General features: G+C 35.3%; 1 protein-coding gene across 1 annotated transcript in view; it reads right to left on the bottom strand.

The window, feature by feature from the left end:
- The window catches only part of SLC1A3 (solute carrier family 1 member 3), a 68,950-nt gene that overhangs the window by 31,041 nt on the left and 21,639 nt on the right, over positions 1-16,270 (bottom strand). The window lies entirely within an intron of this gene.

The following is a 16,270-nucleotide window of genomic DNA, read 5'->3' as shown; positions in this document are numbered from 1 at the left end:
ATTTAACTCTTCGCATTATTCCATCTTTTGCTCACAGTATTGGAATGTGCCAAACAATATGCTTTTTGAAGGGAAACTAGGGAGTAATTTATCTTCTTTATGTGTGCTAAGCAGAGCAGGAGGGAGAGGCAAGCAGGGATTCACAGCAAGCCATGGAGCAGTGATTAGTAACAGCTGACAGTCTCAAACCAAGACTCTCTTTCTTTGGTTACCTCATTGTAATAACAGAATACAAAGAACTGACTGTCTTCAAGCCAAGAATCAGAGACCCAGGAACACAGAAAATAGCAGCTCACAATTTTTTGGTAACAAAACACTGCTGCTACCTGCACAGTGCAATTCTAAAAAGACACCCTTTTATGCCCAGAGCTTTGGACTAAGTTTTCCTGGAGATGGGATTATTCTGTTGGGCATAAAGTTCCTTATTTTCTGTATCATGAGTGAAAAAATGAGCACATTTGCTTGAGAAAAAGCATAATGTAATGTCATAAATTATTTCAATTTAATTAGGAAAAAAGTTAGTTGTGGTAACTGATAAGCCAAAGCACATTAAGTTAGCTTGAATCCTACAGGACATGTTGTTACAAGACTGAAATAAATATACTAGCAGTTGTAAGACTTCTACCCTATTCCCCAAGGATGAAAATATTAATTTTCAATTATTCTGAACACACTGCCAAAATTATCTACTTTAAACATGAAACAGACTGCATCCTGGCAAGTTACCACTAATAAAGATACCTTTGCCTTCTGGCTGGTGTTAAGCACATTAGTTAGTGCTCCATAAAAATTCATAATGCAGTTTCTTAAAATACATGTGGAAGCTTTTAATCTGCTAAAATGCTGGTCTGAGTTTTGGAAGACTGTGCCTGGAGTCCTTCACAGACATGCTGTTGTATGTGCAACACTTACTAAACAACATTCCAGAAATGTACAGTGCTTCTGTTAATCTGACTGGCTGTATACCATGTGATGAATCTGTATTTACTATGCTAAATCACTCCTGATCTACTTTAGCTGCTACTGAAAGAATAGTATGACATACATGAGAGTACAGATGTGAGATCAGAGGTATCTGTAAAGGAACAACAGCTAATAATGCAGTCTAATGTAAAAATGCATTTGCTTTTATATCGTCAGTAGATAACAGATGTCTGAAGAGACACTTCTGTTGAATTGCTAGAAAAACGGTGAACATAATTCTAGTCAGAGAGGTGCAAGATTTAAAGAATGGAAAATTAAGGTTGCCGGTCTAAAATAAGATAGAGACATATCTCTATCAATGTGCAAAATGACATGGGATTTGGGGTATGAAGTTGTCAGAGTTCTATGCTGAAGACATCACCTTCTTACACAAAATGTGATCCAATATTGTTGGCAAGCCAGATCTTGGCTTCTTCACTAAAACTTCCAATAAGAGACTCTATTGCAGTGATAGTGTGTTTTATTTGGATTATTGTCCACTAGGATGTGACACTAGTTAAGTTAATTTTATAGAATTCATTCAACAGCCATCATTTGGAAAGAAGCTTTGCCCAGTTGGAGTCTATAAAATTAGTGTCTTACTAATGCATCTGGTAACAACCTGGCCTTTGGATTCTACTTGGAATTTTAACTTTAGCAAAATTTTAAAAACCCTAATATCGTCTTGCTTTGCTAATTCAGCAATATTAAGGTAATTTGAAAAAGAATGGTGTGATACTGCCTTTAGATATGTTCAAAATGACAATTTTTTCAAGTAATCTCAAGTTACTGTAGTAACTGCCTACTCACTAAAGATTCCTGCAGGATTTTTGTTGAAGTAGCTACTATCTATTCTTGTAACAGGTTTACTAATAATCAAAATCACTCTTTTTTTTTTTTTTTTTTTTTTAGAAATATTGTCAGTGACACAACACTGATTGGTGCATCTGTGTCCAACCTAAAAGTGATAAATTTTCATTTTGCTTTCAAGCTAGCAGTTCAATTCATCTGCTGCTGTTTTATCCATTGATCTTTCCGAGAATTTATCTGAGTTGCTCATGGAGCTGTCACTTTCCTTTTTGTCTACGCTACACATACTCTGCTGGTGTCTACATGTTCTTGTAATCCTTTTAGTTTATTACAGTCCTTCCCATGTGCCATGCATTTTTTCGGTTTGTACTATTTTGCAATAGTACATATGCTTCCATGGGCTATTCTTGATGGATTCACACTTTGTTTGCTGACTTTTGTCCTCTCACACCTCAAGTATAATTTTAATTTCTGCCAAGTTGTAGTGCTATCTGCATTCACATGAAGCAACTTAAATCACTCTGAATGGAGCTCCATGCTGCTGTTGCTATCCTGCTTCCCTTATTGATATAAAATTAGCTCAGTTATCTGTCTGTGATATTGAAGCCAGCAATACAACATAATATCTTCTCAATCTGGGGAAGTTTGTCCTGAAAGACATGACCCTCAATACTGTATTGACTTTGGTGCAGGACCTAGTACAGTGGGGCCTCAGCCCCTCTGATAGTTCAGGTACAAATAAGCATCACTACACAGTATTATCTGTCTGTGTCAAAAAGAAACGTACGGAGCTTTTTGGTGTCTCTTAAGTCACTATTTGCATTAGAAATTGCAGAACAGTAGCTGTTTTGACAGTTCAGGGTACTTTTAGATGCTAATTTTTCTAAGAATAACATTGACTTGGATTTGATAAGATTCTGCATATAAAGTTTTATATGGCATCAAAAAATGAATCTTACATCAAAGAATCTAGATACAATCTGAGACTTCCTTTATCAAGTATGATACTTTTAAAAAGTATGGGATCTGATGCAGACATAATTGGAAAAAATGTGTATAGACATTTTTAAATATATGAACTAGTGGCATTTTTAAACACTACTTATAATCCATAAATTAATAACTTAATAGTAAGCAAGAACATTTTCATGCATAACATCATAAACATTTTTCAATTTTTTTAATGGACCATAGGAGTAAATAATAATTTAATTACACCCTAAATCACCCCCAATAATTAAATGGGTAACAATCAAATCAACTTTAGGAAAAAAATGCTTCCTATCTGTGAATTTATGGTTCTCTGGTAATATGCCATATTAATACTAAAGAGTCATTACTTTAGCTGCAATTAGTTTATTACATTTTAAATTGTCGTTATAATTTGTGGGTTGTTTTCACAATTCAGTAATGATGTTAAGGCTGTTCTGAGAACTCATTATGAAAGTGTGGAATTGGAGTTTCATGTGAACAGGCTTTTGTTTTCCTTCTTTTCTCTCCTTTGTTTCAGTGACCTCTTGAACTTTGGGTCACTGATTCAGTTACAGACTTGAAACATCAAAGCAGTACATTTTTTGCTTTGTGTTCTCCACCTTACAGACTTGTAGGAGGCAATCGAAAGAAGTTAAGGCTTCCCCTGGAATGCCTGACAATAGCCATCAATGCTTTTCAATAATATTATTCAGCTCTTTTCTGGAATGTTACAGTTCTAAGTACAGCTGAAAAATAGGTTTTGGTTTCCACAGTTCAAGTGTTATACCATTGTCATCTGGGCATCATCTACTTGCAGGCAGGATTGAAGATATGAATTTCTTGAGAGGTCTGAGGTACCACTGAAAATATCAGTGGATTTTAACTAAATGGATGAAAGAGAAGAGGTTTTATTTAGATCACTGTCATTATTAAACTGTGATGTTCTGCAGGACAGAAAATAAACCTATTTAATTTTTAATGAACTATTAAACATCATATCTTGAATTTGAAAGCTTTATTTTCTTTATGGATATGGTCCTTTTGCACAGCTTCATTAGCCTTGTGGCAGATATTAGCTAGGCTTAGTAAGCTAATGTTCTCTAACTTTGTTTTCAGGGGTTGAGGAGTTATGACACACTGCAATTGTAAATATTGGACAAAGCTGATTTTCAGTGCAGGAATGTATTCATTAGTGAAATAGCCATTCATTAGGTGAACTTTTAACCAAAACCTATTTTTCTCTAGCTCTGAAAAGAAACTATATTCACTGGAGAATATCTGATATTATCTAAATATTCAGATCTAAGTTAGAAGTGGGCGGTGAAATGTGACAATAAAGTAAGTATTTAGCTTTGCATATGAGTAGAGAGAAAATAAGAGAGCTTTTTATGAAGAAAAGAATCAGCATCAGTATGTTAATTCTAGTGCAAATAGTATATTTCTAGTACTATGCTGTACTTTTCTTTATCTACCACCAGTAAGGAGCTAGCAGTATAGTTGTCTGAGAATGGAAATGTGCAATTATCTGTAAAGAACAAGTTAATTCTGTTTATGCATTAGTTATTACAAACCAAAGCCTGATCCTAAAAATGTGCATAATTGAGGTATCTAAATAAATGTTTGTATGTTTGTACATTTGTACAATGTACTAACTACTTAGTCCAAAAAACTCTTCATGACTTCTGATACACTTGAAGCCCTTCAAACTTTTCAGTGGAGATGAGTAATGTTTAAGGATTAATACCAGATCTGATAACTAACTACTCAGGAACTACCAGTTAGGCTCTCTGGAATACTGGAATACTCTAAACCCCAACATTTTTTCAAATAAGTGCTCTTTGTTCTGTGACTCTTGAGTTTTCAGAATATAGTCAGGATCTGGTTTTGAGCTTTTCTTCACAATGAGGGGGCCCAGGAATATAATTTCTTTGATACTTGACTTTCAGAGATGATGGGTCTTTAAGAATAGCATTAAGATCTGAAAGCTCCTCTCGGCATGAGAGTTGAGCACTAGACTTTTATTTACATGTTTCTTACTCAGTATTAGAACAGAATTGCTATTCAGTTGTGTGAAACTGTAAAGAATTTTATCTTTTCATTCCCACAGGATATGGCTCCATAAATAATGAGACTTTTTTTTTGCACGTCTTTCTGTATCATAGTTGCTTTCACTTCTCTTTGTTGATTGACATTAGTATATCTGGTTTTGATAGTCTTCTGCAGAGAAAAAGGTTCTTTCAAGAGACTATCAGTAGAAGGAACACATGGAACTTTTGTATCTTGTGAGCCAAGGAACCAAAATTTAAGACCTTGCAATCCCTGGTGTTTTTTCTTGCCATTCTGCTAGATGCAACTATCTTCACAGTAGCAGGAACTGAAAGAAACTGCCCTGTTTTGCTAAGTGTGCAAACCTCTGAGGAATCTGTGTTTGAACTGATTGCACATGTTCCTCTTTCAGATGGAAATGCCATGCTTTACAATGATAAATGCTTGGCCGAGATAAAAGATGCTAAATATACAAACTTTGCTGAGCTGAGAAACACTGAGACAAGAGACTCAAGAAAGACCAAGCTTGAGAACAGGTAGTGGCCCATAGGAATTTCTTTTTCACCATTTCTGGATTTCAGATGGCACTTGATACCTTCCAGACATAGATGGGCTTTTAAGTAAACTGAATTAACTTTGCTGTGGTGTGTATTGGTGGCATTATTCAGTCAAACCTGGGAAGATGAAGTCCTAGAGAGAATCAAAGGAAAAAGATCTTGTGTAAATGGGGAAAAGTGTCAGGGTGATTCAAAATATCTGAGGCATACGAGTGGCAGAGTATACCCAGACCTAGCCAAAACCAATGTTTTCTAGAATAAGCCACCACCAGAAAACCCAGTCATTTCTGGGTTTGGTAGTATTTACAACAGTTTTGCATCAAAGTTCAGCAGTGTAACAGCACCCTGCACTCACTTGCATGAGGAAAACCATATCTGACTGTGTAAGCCTGAAAAAGTTCACATCAAGAGACATTCCACCCAAACATCTATCACCAGTGAGAGCTGTGTCATGCGGCAGTAATTTAGGATGAACAATTAGATGGGCAGGCTTCCTCCTCTTCCAGACTATCCACCCTCTTACTGGAACCCAGACCCAAGGCTTGAGTCCTGTAGCTCTTGTGCACAGTGACTTTCCTCATTCTTCATTGTTCACAACTCAGGTGGGGCATCCAGCAGTGCTCTCAAGAGATAAGTATTCAGTATCTCTGCCTCCGGTGATGATGATGATGGATCTGCCTTATGGAAGTTTATAGTCCAAAAACATGGCTGAAGGACAGCATGTAGGAGATCCAGCAATTAATTTTAAGAATTAAATGGAAATAATATATTCTAGGTCAACAATTGCCCATTATTAAAAGATGGAAAAATAATCAGGGGTGAAAACAAGGGATAACATTAGTCTCCTCTTTATGAAAGATGACCACCTTCTGCGCGTGGTTTGGTCTGCAGTTGGTCCTTCCACAATGATCTGTGTAGCTGATGCAGTGATTCAGAAAGTACTTTGTGTCTCAGATTTTACAACATTGGTGAAAGGATGATATGTGTTACTTCTGCTGGTGTGCAAGTACTCAAAGTAATGTTTCTAGTGTCCCCAAAATGCAGCCTCAGGAGCTTTCTTGATTAGATTCTTCAGGTCTTCATGAGCAGTTATAGCAAAGAAAAACTTACAAAGAAGCAAATACAATGGATGTGTGCTACATTCACGTGTAGGAAATAGGGATGCAGATCACAGTATTCAAGTTAGAGGTAAAGAGGTGAAAGGAGTAGGAAAGTGAAAGCTGCTAAAGCCTGAAGAATCCTCTGTGTACCTAACTATCTCTGGATGTAACTCTTCACAATTTTTCAAGGTGCTTTTTGCCATATTTTGGTACAACACAACACTGTTGTTATTTGTCAGCTTCCCAAGAGTAGCATATTAGAGTTACTGGTAATGTTGTATCATAGTTCTTTTCCTCTTGACATACAGTTTGCCTTATCTCTTTTATTTTTAAGTCTAATTTCATGTCAATTGAGTGAGTTTACATTTGTTGAAGATGAGATGATTTTCAGATCCTGAAATAGTTTTCCCTTTGTTTTGAACTGTCTCTCAAGAGTATGTCAGAGACCTGAAACTGTTGACAGTAGTTATTTGCCTTAGAGCAATTGGTAGGTGAAATCTTAAGAGGTAAATACAGAGAGACCCCTTCAATCTGATACGAAACTCTATGAAGTGCAACAATAACATAAACCTGTGGGAAATTAGTTAGTCCAATAGTTGACCAACCCATTTCTTTGTCTTCAGTTCTACCTAACAGATTCTTGCTGAAAGACTATGAGAAACAGAAGCAGATAGTGTTCAATGCGCTTGCTTGACCTCCCTGCATCTAGCAACCAGCAGGGATTAGGGTCTTCCTAAATTGCTAGTTCTCCAATTTTAATAGTCAATGATGTCTGTATCTGTGAACTCTAGTTTAATTTTGAAACTATTAACTGGCTTGTGGCACTGTACAACACAATTTAATTGTGTGCCATGTGAAAAAGTACTTCATTTTCTTTATTATAAATGCACTCTGTAGTTATTTCATTGGATACCCCATGTTTCCTTTATTATGAAAAATAACTCTGAGATATAACAATAAATAGTTACTCCATCTAACCTTCTACAAACTATTCACAATTTCTGTGGACTTTTATGGCAATTTTCTATGGCTGTGTCTTTTTCAAGTCAAAAAGTTGTAGTTTGTTTAATCCCTCCTTGCATTTTACTAGAACTCCATTCCACTAATAAACTCCGTCACCTTCTCCAGACTGTTCACAGTGTGTCAGAACTCTTGCCTTTGTACTAATGGCCACCTGAGAGCTTGTGATTAGGTGTAGTATAGGTGTAGCATAGTCCCCATTCCCAGGTGTATCACTTTGCATTTGGCACTGTTCTAGTTCTTCTGTCACGTTATCACAGAGTCATTCATTACTGAAAACACCATACTTTACAGGTTCAGTCTTCAATATCCTGAATAAAATGCTTGCTCTTAGTGTCCTAATTCCCCAAATGCTGAGGAGACTTTGTTTTGCATTTTGAACATTCTGCTGTACATACAAAATACAAACCCAAGTATTTTTCATTTACCGTCTCCTGTAGCTGATTTTACATTTTGTAATATTTTTGAGTTTTTTATTTTTCAGGTGTGCTGGTTTTCTGTAACCAACTCATATTTGTTCATATTAAACTGGAAAATATGTTTTTAGTTATCTCTAAGATATTTTTAATCCTTCTACCTTTGATTGAAACAGAAATGTTAATAAAGAGACTGTGGATTTACAACAGTCCATCAGTGCTCGGACAAGGTGCTTTAACTCATACATGTTCTTCCAAATTGTTTTTGCCAGTGATTTGCCTGTCAGCAAGTAAAGTCTTGATGGTATGCATTTGAACTAAGATAAAAAATCAAAACTAAGGCTTTGCAGATGGGAGGTTGTTACCTATTATCAACTCAGTTGAAATCCCATGTAGAATGCAAACTGAATAAAAGTGGATAACTATTATTCAACAGTTTGTGAAACAACTAAAAGTAATGGTGCACTAAGAAAACCTACATTTTACAATGAAATTTAAATCAGCCTTTAATTAAGGGCTTCTAGCAAACTTGAATGATTTTACAGGGTTTTTTTTTAGTTTTGTTGTCTTTACTGCAGACTCTTTTCTTGAACACCCTTACTATTTGTGCATTATTGCTTGCAGAGACTAAGACTTCAAAAACTACACTGTTGCGTACTTTATGCTTTTGGATGTTGCATATCATGTTTAGGTTTTCTTTTTTAAGTTATAATCATTATAGAGAGTGTCATTATATACAGGAATTTAATCTCTGCTCTTACTGCATTTTCATTTTTAGTGGGATCTTGGTTCACTTAGAATTGTTTCTGCAAGCTCTTGTCAAGATAGTTTGCTATTTCCTATTGTAAAATTGTTTCAGAAATGGTTCAGAGGTGAGTTATATTTTCATTTTATGACCCTTTCTGTAGCTCCTGGCTTTTAGTATTTGCATAGATTTAAGACCTATAGCACTTTCTGAGTAAGAGGTTCCACCCAAAGCTGTATTTATTGTACAAATATGTATGACGTTTCATTATGATTTTCTAACATCCATGCCTTGCACAATGCTATCTGACTTCCAACTGGGTGTAGTTTTTTTCCTTCTGGAGCACTTTCTGTGCAAAAACTTGTTCAGGAAACATATTCAGGGAATCACAGTCAAGCTGATCGCCAGTGCACACTGAATCTGCACATAGTTATTTTTGTGTTTCAACTTGAAAATTGTTGTTTCTAGGTGCTGCATAGTTTCCAACCTACCTTTTTTTCTTACCGATTTTTCAAAATGTATCTGCTTGCTACTTAAACACTTTTTTTTTTTTTTTTTTTTACTTTTAGAAGCTTTGCCCAGAATACTTTAGATTACATGACATAATTATTAAATTTATCCTGCCCACTTTCCCTTAAAGACTGTGGAGTGGAACAGTGTAAAAAGGTTCCAACTTTTTCATCTTTGAGTGCCTGTCTAAATAACAATTATTAGAGGCTATATGCCAGACTCAATAGACATTTATTTTATACAGTAATGTAGTTATTCAAGAACAGGTGATTAAAGTAATTCTATGTATAAAGTTTAATGTTTCTATATTTTTAGCTGCTGTCAGCTGGAATCTAATGTAAAGATGATACCTTGAGATGAAATCGTTACAGAACTTGGAACAATACTAGTAATATTTCTTCAATTGTTTCTTTGTCCCTACAGAAAATCATGTTTACAAGATGACTGGATCTTTAGAAACTTAGTAACTTGCTTGCCCATATTTTTAGCCAGTCTTGGTTTTGGACACACAAAAAATAAAGCATGAGTCCTTTATTTGTGGAAAAAGGTATTTGGATGTTCAAATTAAATAGCACTGTTATCCATTTATGCAAATCGCATATGCAAATGCTATATGAATGCATAAAGTGATGTGAGTATAAAATGTACAAGTTCATAAAAATAAAACTGCCATGCAATTCAGCTTTTACAACATTGACATGCTTGTATACTATTGGGTGGGGGAGAAAGATGGAAGACTTGCCTGAAAGAGAAGGTAAATTACTTTTTTAATAACATTTTATGTATTAAAAGAAAACCATAAGTAAAAAATGTAACTCGCTCCTATGATGTTCATGGGTTGGTTACTCATAACAGGCTTGGTACTGTAGGATATATCTGCAAGGTTCTTCTGTAGAAAGCTTCCAACACAAATATACATGCAGCTCAAATACACTGGCAATCCAAAAGGTGCTTCACTCATAGAGAATCTGTTAATTCTTTTCTTTCGCCTGTAACTAGAATCAGCCAAGATCAGTATAAAGCTTTTTATTGATTTGATGCGTTGTGATTATTTTGACTTCTAAAAAAATTTCTTTAGGACATGCAAAAATCTTAGAGTTTTGGAAAATCAGAAAATTTACAGGTTTTAGAATTTGGAAAATAGATCCATTGCTCTGGTGGCCAGCTAAACTGAGCAAAACACTGCCTAATGGTTTCTCAATTTTCATGTATGAACTATATGAACTGAATTAGGAATGCTATATTTCTTAAACTGAAACACAGAAGAGTAAGACTGACTTTTGTTAATATTTTTGGCTTCTAGCTTTACTGTGAGTACCCAAGAGTTGCACAGGCACTGGTTCTACATCTGTTCTGCCGGAGTGAATTAAAACAAATTACTGCTAGGCCCTTCCTTTTTCTTCCTGGAAGAAGGATAATGCTGGCTCCACAGTATTTGTTCCCCTCTCTGGAATCTTGCTGAAGGAGAGTTTTCCCATCTGTTGAAAATACCATAAACATTTGTGGCTGATATGAGACGGTACCTGAGACCTTGTAGTAAGTGATAGGTTTTTTTCCACAATTGATTTGTCTGTGAGTAGACAGGAAGACACTGGACCTATGTAGAGACTTCATGCAGTGTGACTCTTGCTTCTGCAAACAGACACAGGGTGGATTCCCAGCCTTTTTTTAAGAGATAATGCACAGGTCTCTTTATGAGATCTTCCTATTGTGTGCTCTGATGTGAGGGATTAGAATGACCAAATAAAAAATTCTGGCCCTTTATGTTTACTGCTATTACTAAAGGACATTACAATTGTCAAAATGAAAATGCTAATAATTTATGAGAAGATAGGTGTTTTGATAAGATTTTATAGCGTTTGCATTCAGGTACACTTGATGGGTCATTTACTGCCTCATTCCAAATATTGGAAAGGCCAATATAAAACCTATTTTCTTACATTTAATAACATGAGACTGTAGTATTTTTTAGAGTTACATCTTCACAGAAGACTGGGTACAGCTGCTATCTGGATGTGGGAGGCTGTGCCATTGTATCACAGTTCCCTGTCACAGTACCTAGTTTGGGTCCATCACATCATATGTTAACTTCAGGAGATTTTTTTATTAACTTCATGGCTAACACATTCCTGTTAAACAGTTGCATCTAGTGAAAAAATGTTGTTCATTTATGCATAACTTATTATCAGTGATATCAGCACAGCTAGCTGCGAGCAGTCACTAGGTAGCTTTGGGTGTAATATGTCTGCAGCAATTGTCTCAGATTGATGGCCCCATATATCATTCTTGCTGTAATTATTTGCTTAAGTTTATTTCCATCTCTACAGCAATATAACTAAAATAGCTATATACTTTGCATCTGCTGAGCTGTGACAACTTAATCTACACGTCTTCATTAAAATTTCCATTATATATAGTCATCTTCTTTTCTGCCTAGTAGCTATAAAAAAACTTCACCAGCACTACATCAGAAAGGAGAAAGACAACCAGGATACAAAAGGCAAATATGATTTGCCTAAGGTGATGCAACATGTCACAGCATTAATTTTCCCCATTTTACATCCATAAGTTGCTTTGGGCTTTTCAGCAGTTGAATCTGTTCATATTCAGATGCTGCGTTTTTACGTAAGGGAGTGGCTTGGAGACTATTTCAAGTTCATCTGTTTCTTTGAATTATACCCCGTTTCATTATAGGTAATTTCATGCAACTGCATCTGTAAAATGAATGTTAATTGTGATCTCTTCTTGTGTTTTGTTTTATTACTTGAGTCACTTCGTGTGGCTTTGTTTTTATTTGTTTTTGACATTATCACCATTCATTGCATGCTTTTGACAGCTGAAATCAAAAGCATCATGTGTATATCTAAGGTTAGTTAAGAGGCATCAACACATGGAAATTCCAGCTTTCTGCACTTTGTCAACACTTTCATTAGTTTTTGTAGTGGTGAATATTATGAACACGTTGAAAAAGCCTGGGGACAAAACCTTGTGTCTCTGAGTCTGCCCAAAGGAAAGTCACTTGTGTCTCCTACAGTTGTCAGTGTCACAGTCTGTTATTGAAAGGCTTCATCAGAGGCAAGAAAGTTTCTGTATCTTCCAGAATCCATGAAAGACAGTCATGACATTATTCGAATTAGAAAGGGGTGTGAATATAAGCAAAGACACACTACAAACTACATACTAAGATGTTTTTTCTTTGAGGCAAGTCTTCCATACTCATTCTTCTAAATTGTTTTACTATACAGCCCCTTCTGTGTAAGAAGTTTCACAGTCATTGTGTTTGTATAGAATCTTGCACACAAAATCCTGGTGTGTAAATAAGATTCATTTGTGCCATACCAGTGTTATTCGCATTAACAGTTTGAACAAACGTTATCATCTTGTGCACAATGCAGAGTGCATTGTACTGGTATTCATGACTGGGATCTTTGCTTGATTTTATTATTGCTGACCTGCTGCATAATCTTCGGCGAACCAGCAGACCTCACTGTTTCACTGTTTCCACATTCCCTTTCTCTTTCCCCAGGTTGATTTATGTCAGCAAACAAAGCATTTTCGTACTGTTTCTGCACTGTGCAGTGAAAATTAGTCTCAAATCTTGACTGGGCTTTTAATGCTTTGCTATATTTTACCAGACAAAGATATTTGAAAGAAATGCACAGATTTTGATCCTAGTTAACTTGCATTCAAAATTAGTGTTCCTATACAGCTAAATTCCAGGCTTTCAAAACTTTGGGGAAGGAGAAGTAGCCTGTCTATTAAACTGAGCTATGACTAGAATTGTGCAAAATATTTTCAAATAACCCTTATAAAATTTCTCGAGCTTTAGTAATTGTCACAAATGTTATGCCCCAACTACACTTTTATGAAGACATCATGAATAGTTTTTGTGAATGTGATTTCAGGATATATATAGATTGGTTAAGAAAAGGTACCTCTTCAGAAGCTCTTATATTAGTTGAATAACTGAAATGTGCAGATGAAACTTGTGGACCAGTTTTAAGGGCTGGAATTTCAATTCTATTATGGTCTTGCTATAACAGTTCAAAAAATGTTAATGCATAGTGCTTTTACTGCTGGTGCAAATCTTGCAGTCTTTGTCTATTTCATGATGAGTTGAGTTGTTATCATATGCATAGACATTTATTTTATATATCTGTTAGGGTCAATGCTATTTTAAAATAATTATGTCAAGCAATTTGTTTATGTCAAATGCTTCAGGTTATAATGAAAAAAGAAGATATAAATATATTTTGAACTCCTGTAACTGTAGCAAATTCAAATCAGTACTGGAGCAAAAATGTCAGTCCAATGTTTGTATATGAATTCAGGTCAGATCTGGCCGTAAAATAATCCAAATGGGAATTTAATCTATTTCTTCGGTTATTTATGTTGCCTGCCATATACTGTGCCTTGATTTTACCTCTGACTTTGAAAGTCAGATTTCCACTAATTGGAAATGCTGATTTAGGAGTTCTCCCATTTGAAAGACTGTAGAGCATAAAGACCAGCATAGAGTATGCAGTTGGATTTGTGCCTAAACCAGAAAAGAAAGAATACAGATATTCGTATAATCATATTTTCCTATAAACAGTAAAAGATGGTGAAAGGTATGCAAATAACCTCTATTTTCTCCCAGGCAGATGTTAATACATGCCTGGTAACACATATATCAGTGAATAGAATCTCATGGAGAAAAGTGCATACCTGCTTAAGCCATGTGCAATAATGTTAAGTCATAAGGCATATGATTAGAAACCTCTGAATGTGATTCTGCATTGTTTCTTTCATGAAAGTACCAAAACAGGCTATAGAGAAATCTGACTGGGTTGATTTCACCTTTTGCAGTTTATTTTCTGAAGAGTCTGTGAATAACCTCAAGAACCATTTACCTGTATAGCAGAATTCTTCACTTCCTCAATTTATCTTTCACTTATGTAGCAGCCCATAGCTTCTATAATTATGACTTTGCTTTTATTGGTCTAATTTCTTTGACATTCACAAAATTTGCCAAGGAATGTAATCATCCCCAGACTATTTCTAACACCTCAGAGCCTATATGTTCTGAAAATGTCATAATCAGTTATGTTGAGCATACTTGTACAAATACAAACAGAAACCCGGAACATCATATCTGGGGGACACTGTCATGCCTGCAAACAGCAAAAATATTTATTCAGATCATTTACAACTGGAATAAGCGATTATACTATCAGTGTGCGAGACCCTGTAGGAATTTTTTTGTGGTTAGTTAAGAGGCATCTGCTTTGCTTTGCCAAAAAAAAAATACAAGAACTAAGAGATTTGGCTCAGGGATGCCAAGAGTGGTCTTAAGACTGACTTGAGAAACATAAGACTTTTATCCAATGAATTATTTCATGTGTAAATGTCTGAAAGAAAGTAAACCAAAAGGATCTATAAAACTGCACAGTAGTATACCTGTAAAGGTTATGGTTCATTATTACTTAGATATTCAATAATACCTGTATATTTACTTGAGTATGAGAGTTCTGCAGCAAATATATAAGAGCATCTTTTTTAAAAAAATAAATCATATGTTAAATGAGGTATTGTTCAGTGTAGAAAACAGTTTTTCCACAGTTTTTAGCAGTAAACTGGGAAATTATTTTTAATTCCACGAAAAAAGACATAGTCATGTTGTATTTAACATTTTTTTAAAAAATAATGAAATCTGTCATTTGTGAATTGCATTGAGTTTTCTCTGATTGTTCCCTGCCTGGCTAAAGAAGGTTAAAGTTTTAAGTTGTTATTAATCTTGAAAATTAGCAACTCTACTTCAAAGGGAAACTCTAAGAATAATCCATTTAATAATGTACTTGTATGATAATAAGATAAATTTTATAGATAGGTAAGATTTCTCTTTGCCAAAAGCCTCTATATAATAAAGGAAATAATTGTTAAAATAAAAAAAGGGTAAAGTACTCCAGAGAAATTAAAGGGAAAAAAAAAAAAAACCATTAAAAAAAAAAGTGTATTGTTTGAATCCAGAGACTGAAGATCCTTTCCAGAATAGAATTAGTTGGAAATTTACTGTTCTGGTATATCACAAAATCTCTACTGAGATCTGGTGATACAGCAAATGAGCTTGTTTTATCACAAGTCTAGATCCTTGTGATGCTCGTGACTCTCTGAGGCGGCTTTGCCTGATCAAAGGTGATCACCTCACTCTGAGGTGATCTTTACCTGAACAAAGTGTTCCTACCTAGAATTTTGAAAGTGAATTCAAATCCTTATATACCATGATCTATGTAATTTCTTGGTTTACCTTGATCATTCTCAAAGAACCAACATGGATGCAGAATTACAAGGAACTGAGCAGGTAAATTCTCCTGAAATAACTTATCCTACAAAATGGAGCTGCAGTGCCAGACTCAGCTGACACTGAAAAAGCCTAAATGTCTCTACTTTTAACGGTTCTTCTATTGGTGCCCAGCCAGTCTGGGGAGTTCTGCAGGTGAAAGGGTCAAGAAGACAGCAAGGAGATATGACATGTAGCAGAATTATACACTGGTTGGTAAAACCTCTGATTGTTTCCCCTACAAGATTATAAATTCCAGTCTAGTTTCAGTGTTCATTAAGCTTTCAGTATTCATATAATACATGTGTATAGAAACAAGCTTTCCTTTCTCCTTGAAATATGTGAAGGCAAATGATTTTGTAACTATGAATACCCTAGTTTTCTGCAGTTGTATTAACAGCTTATATACTTACATGCTATCTTTGGTATCTATGAAGATGGAGTCTATGCTCATTTGCAATTACAACAGGAGATTTTAAAGTATTTGAAAATCAATGAGACAGGGAAGAGTTTATCGTCTCCCCATCCTAGGACTGTGCACTCGAGGTGGTTTTGATTAAGTTCTCCAAGCTGTACCATTGATTTGCTGGTAGACCAAAGTCTATGCTTTCTTTTCTTTAGATACTTAATAGGACAAATCACAGATAAATCCTGAACATTCATAAAAAATCCGAGAGCTTTTCCATGAAACTTAGCTGGAATGACAAGGTATACATCATCATAAGAAATGAATTGCTATACCTCTATCTCAAGGAGTAACTTAGTAAAGAGGGCTCGAAGCTTAAGAGAGTTTCTCACCAGAACTGATGGGA

Source organism: Athene noctua, chromosome Z, assembly GCF_965140245.1.
Source record: "Athene noctua chromosome Z, bAthNoc1.hap1.1, whole genome shotgun sequence".
NCBI classification, from domain to species: Eukaryota; Metazoa; Chordata; class Aves; order Strigiformes; family Strigidae; genus Athene; species Athene noctua.
This window is presented reverse-complemented; position numbering and strand designations above follow the sequence as displayed.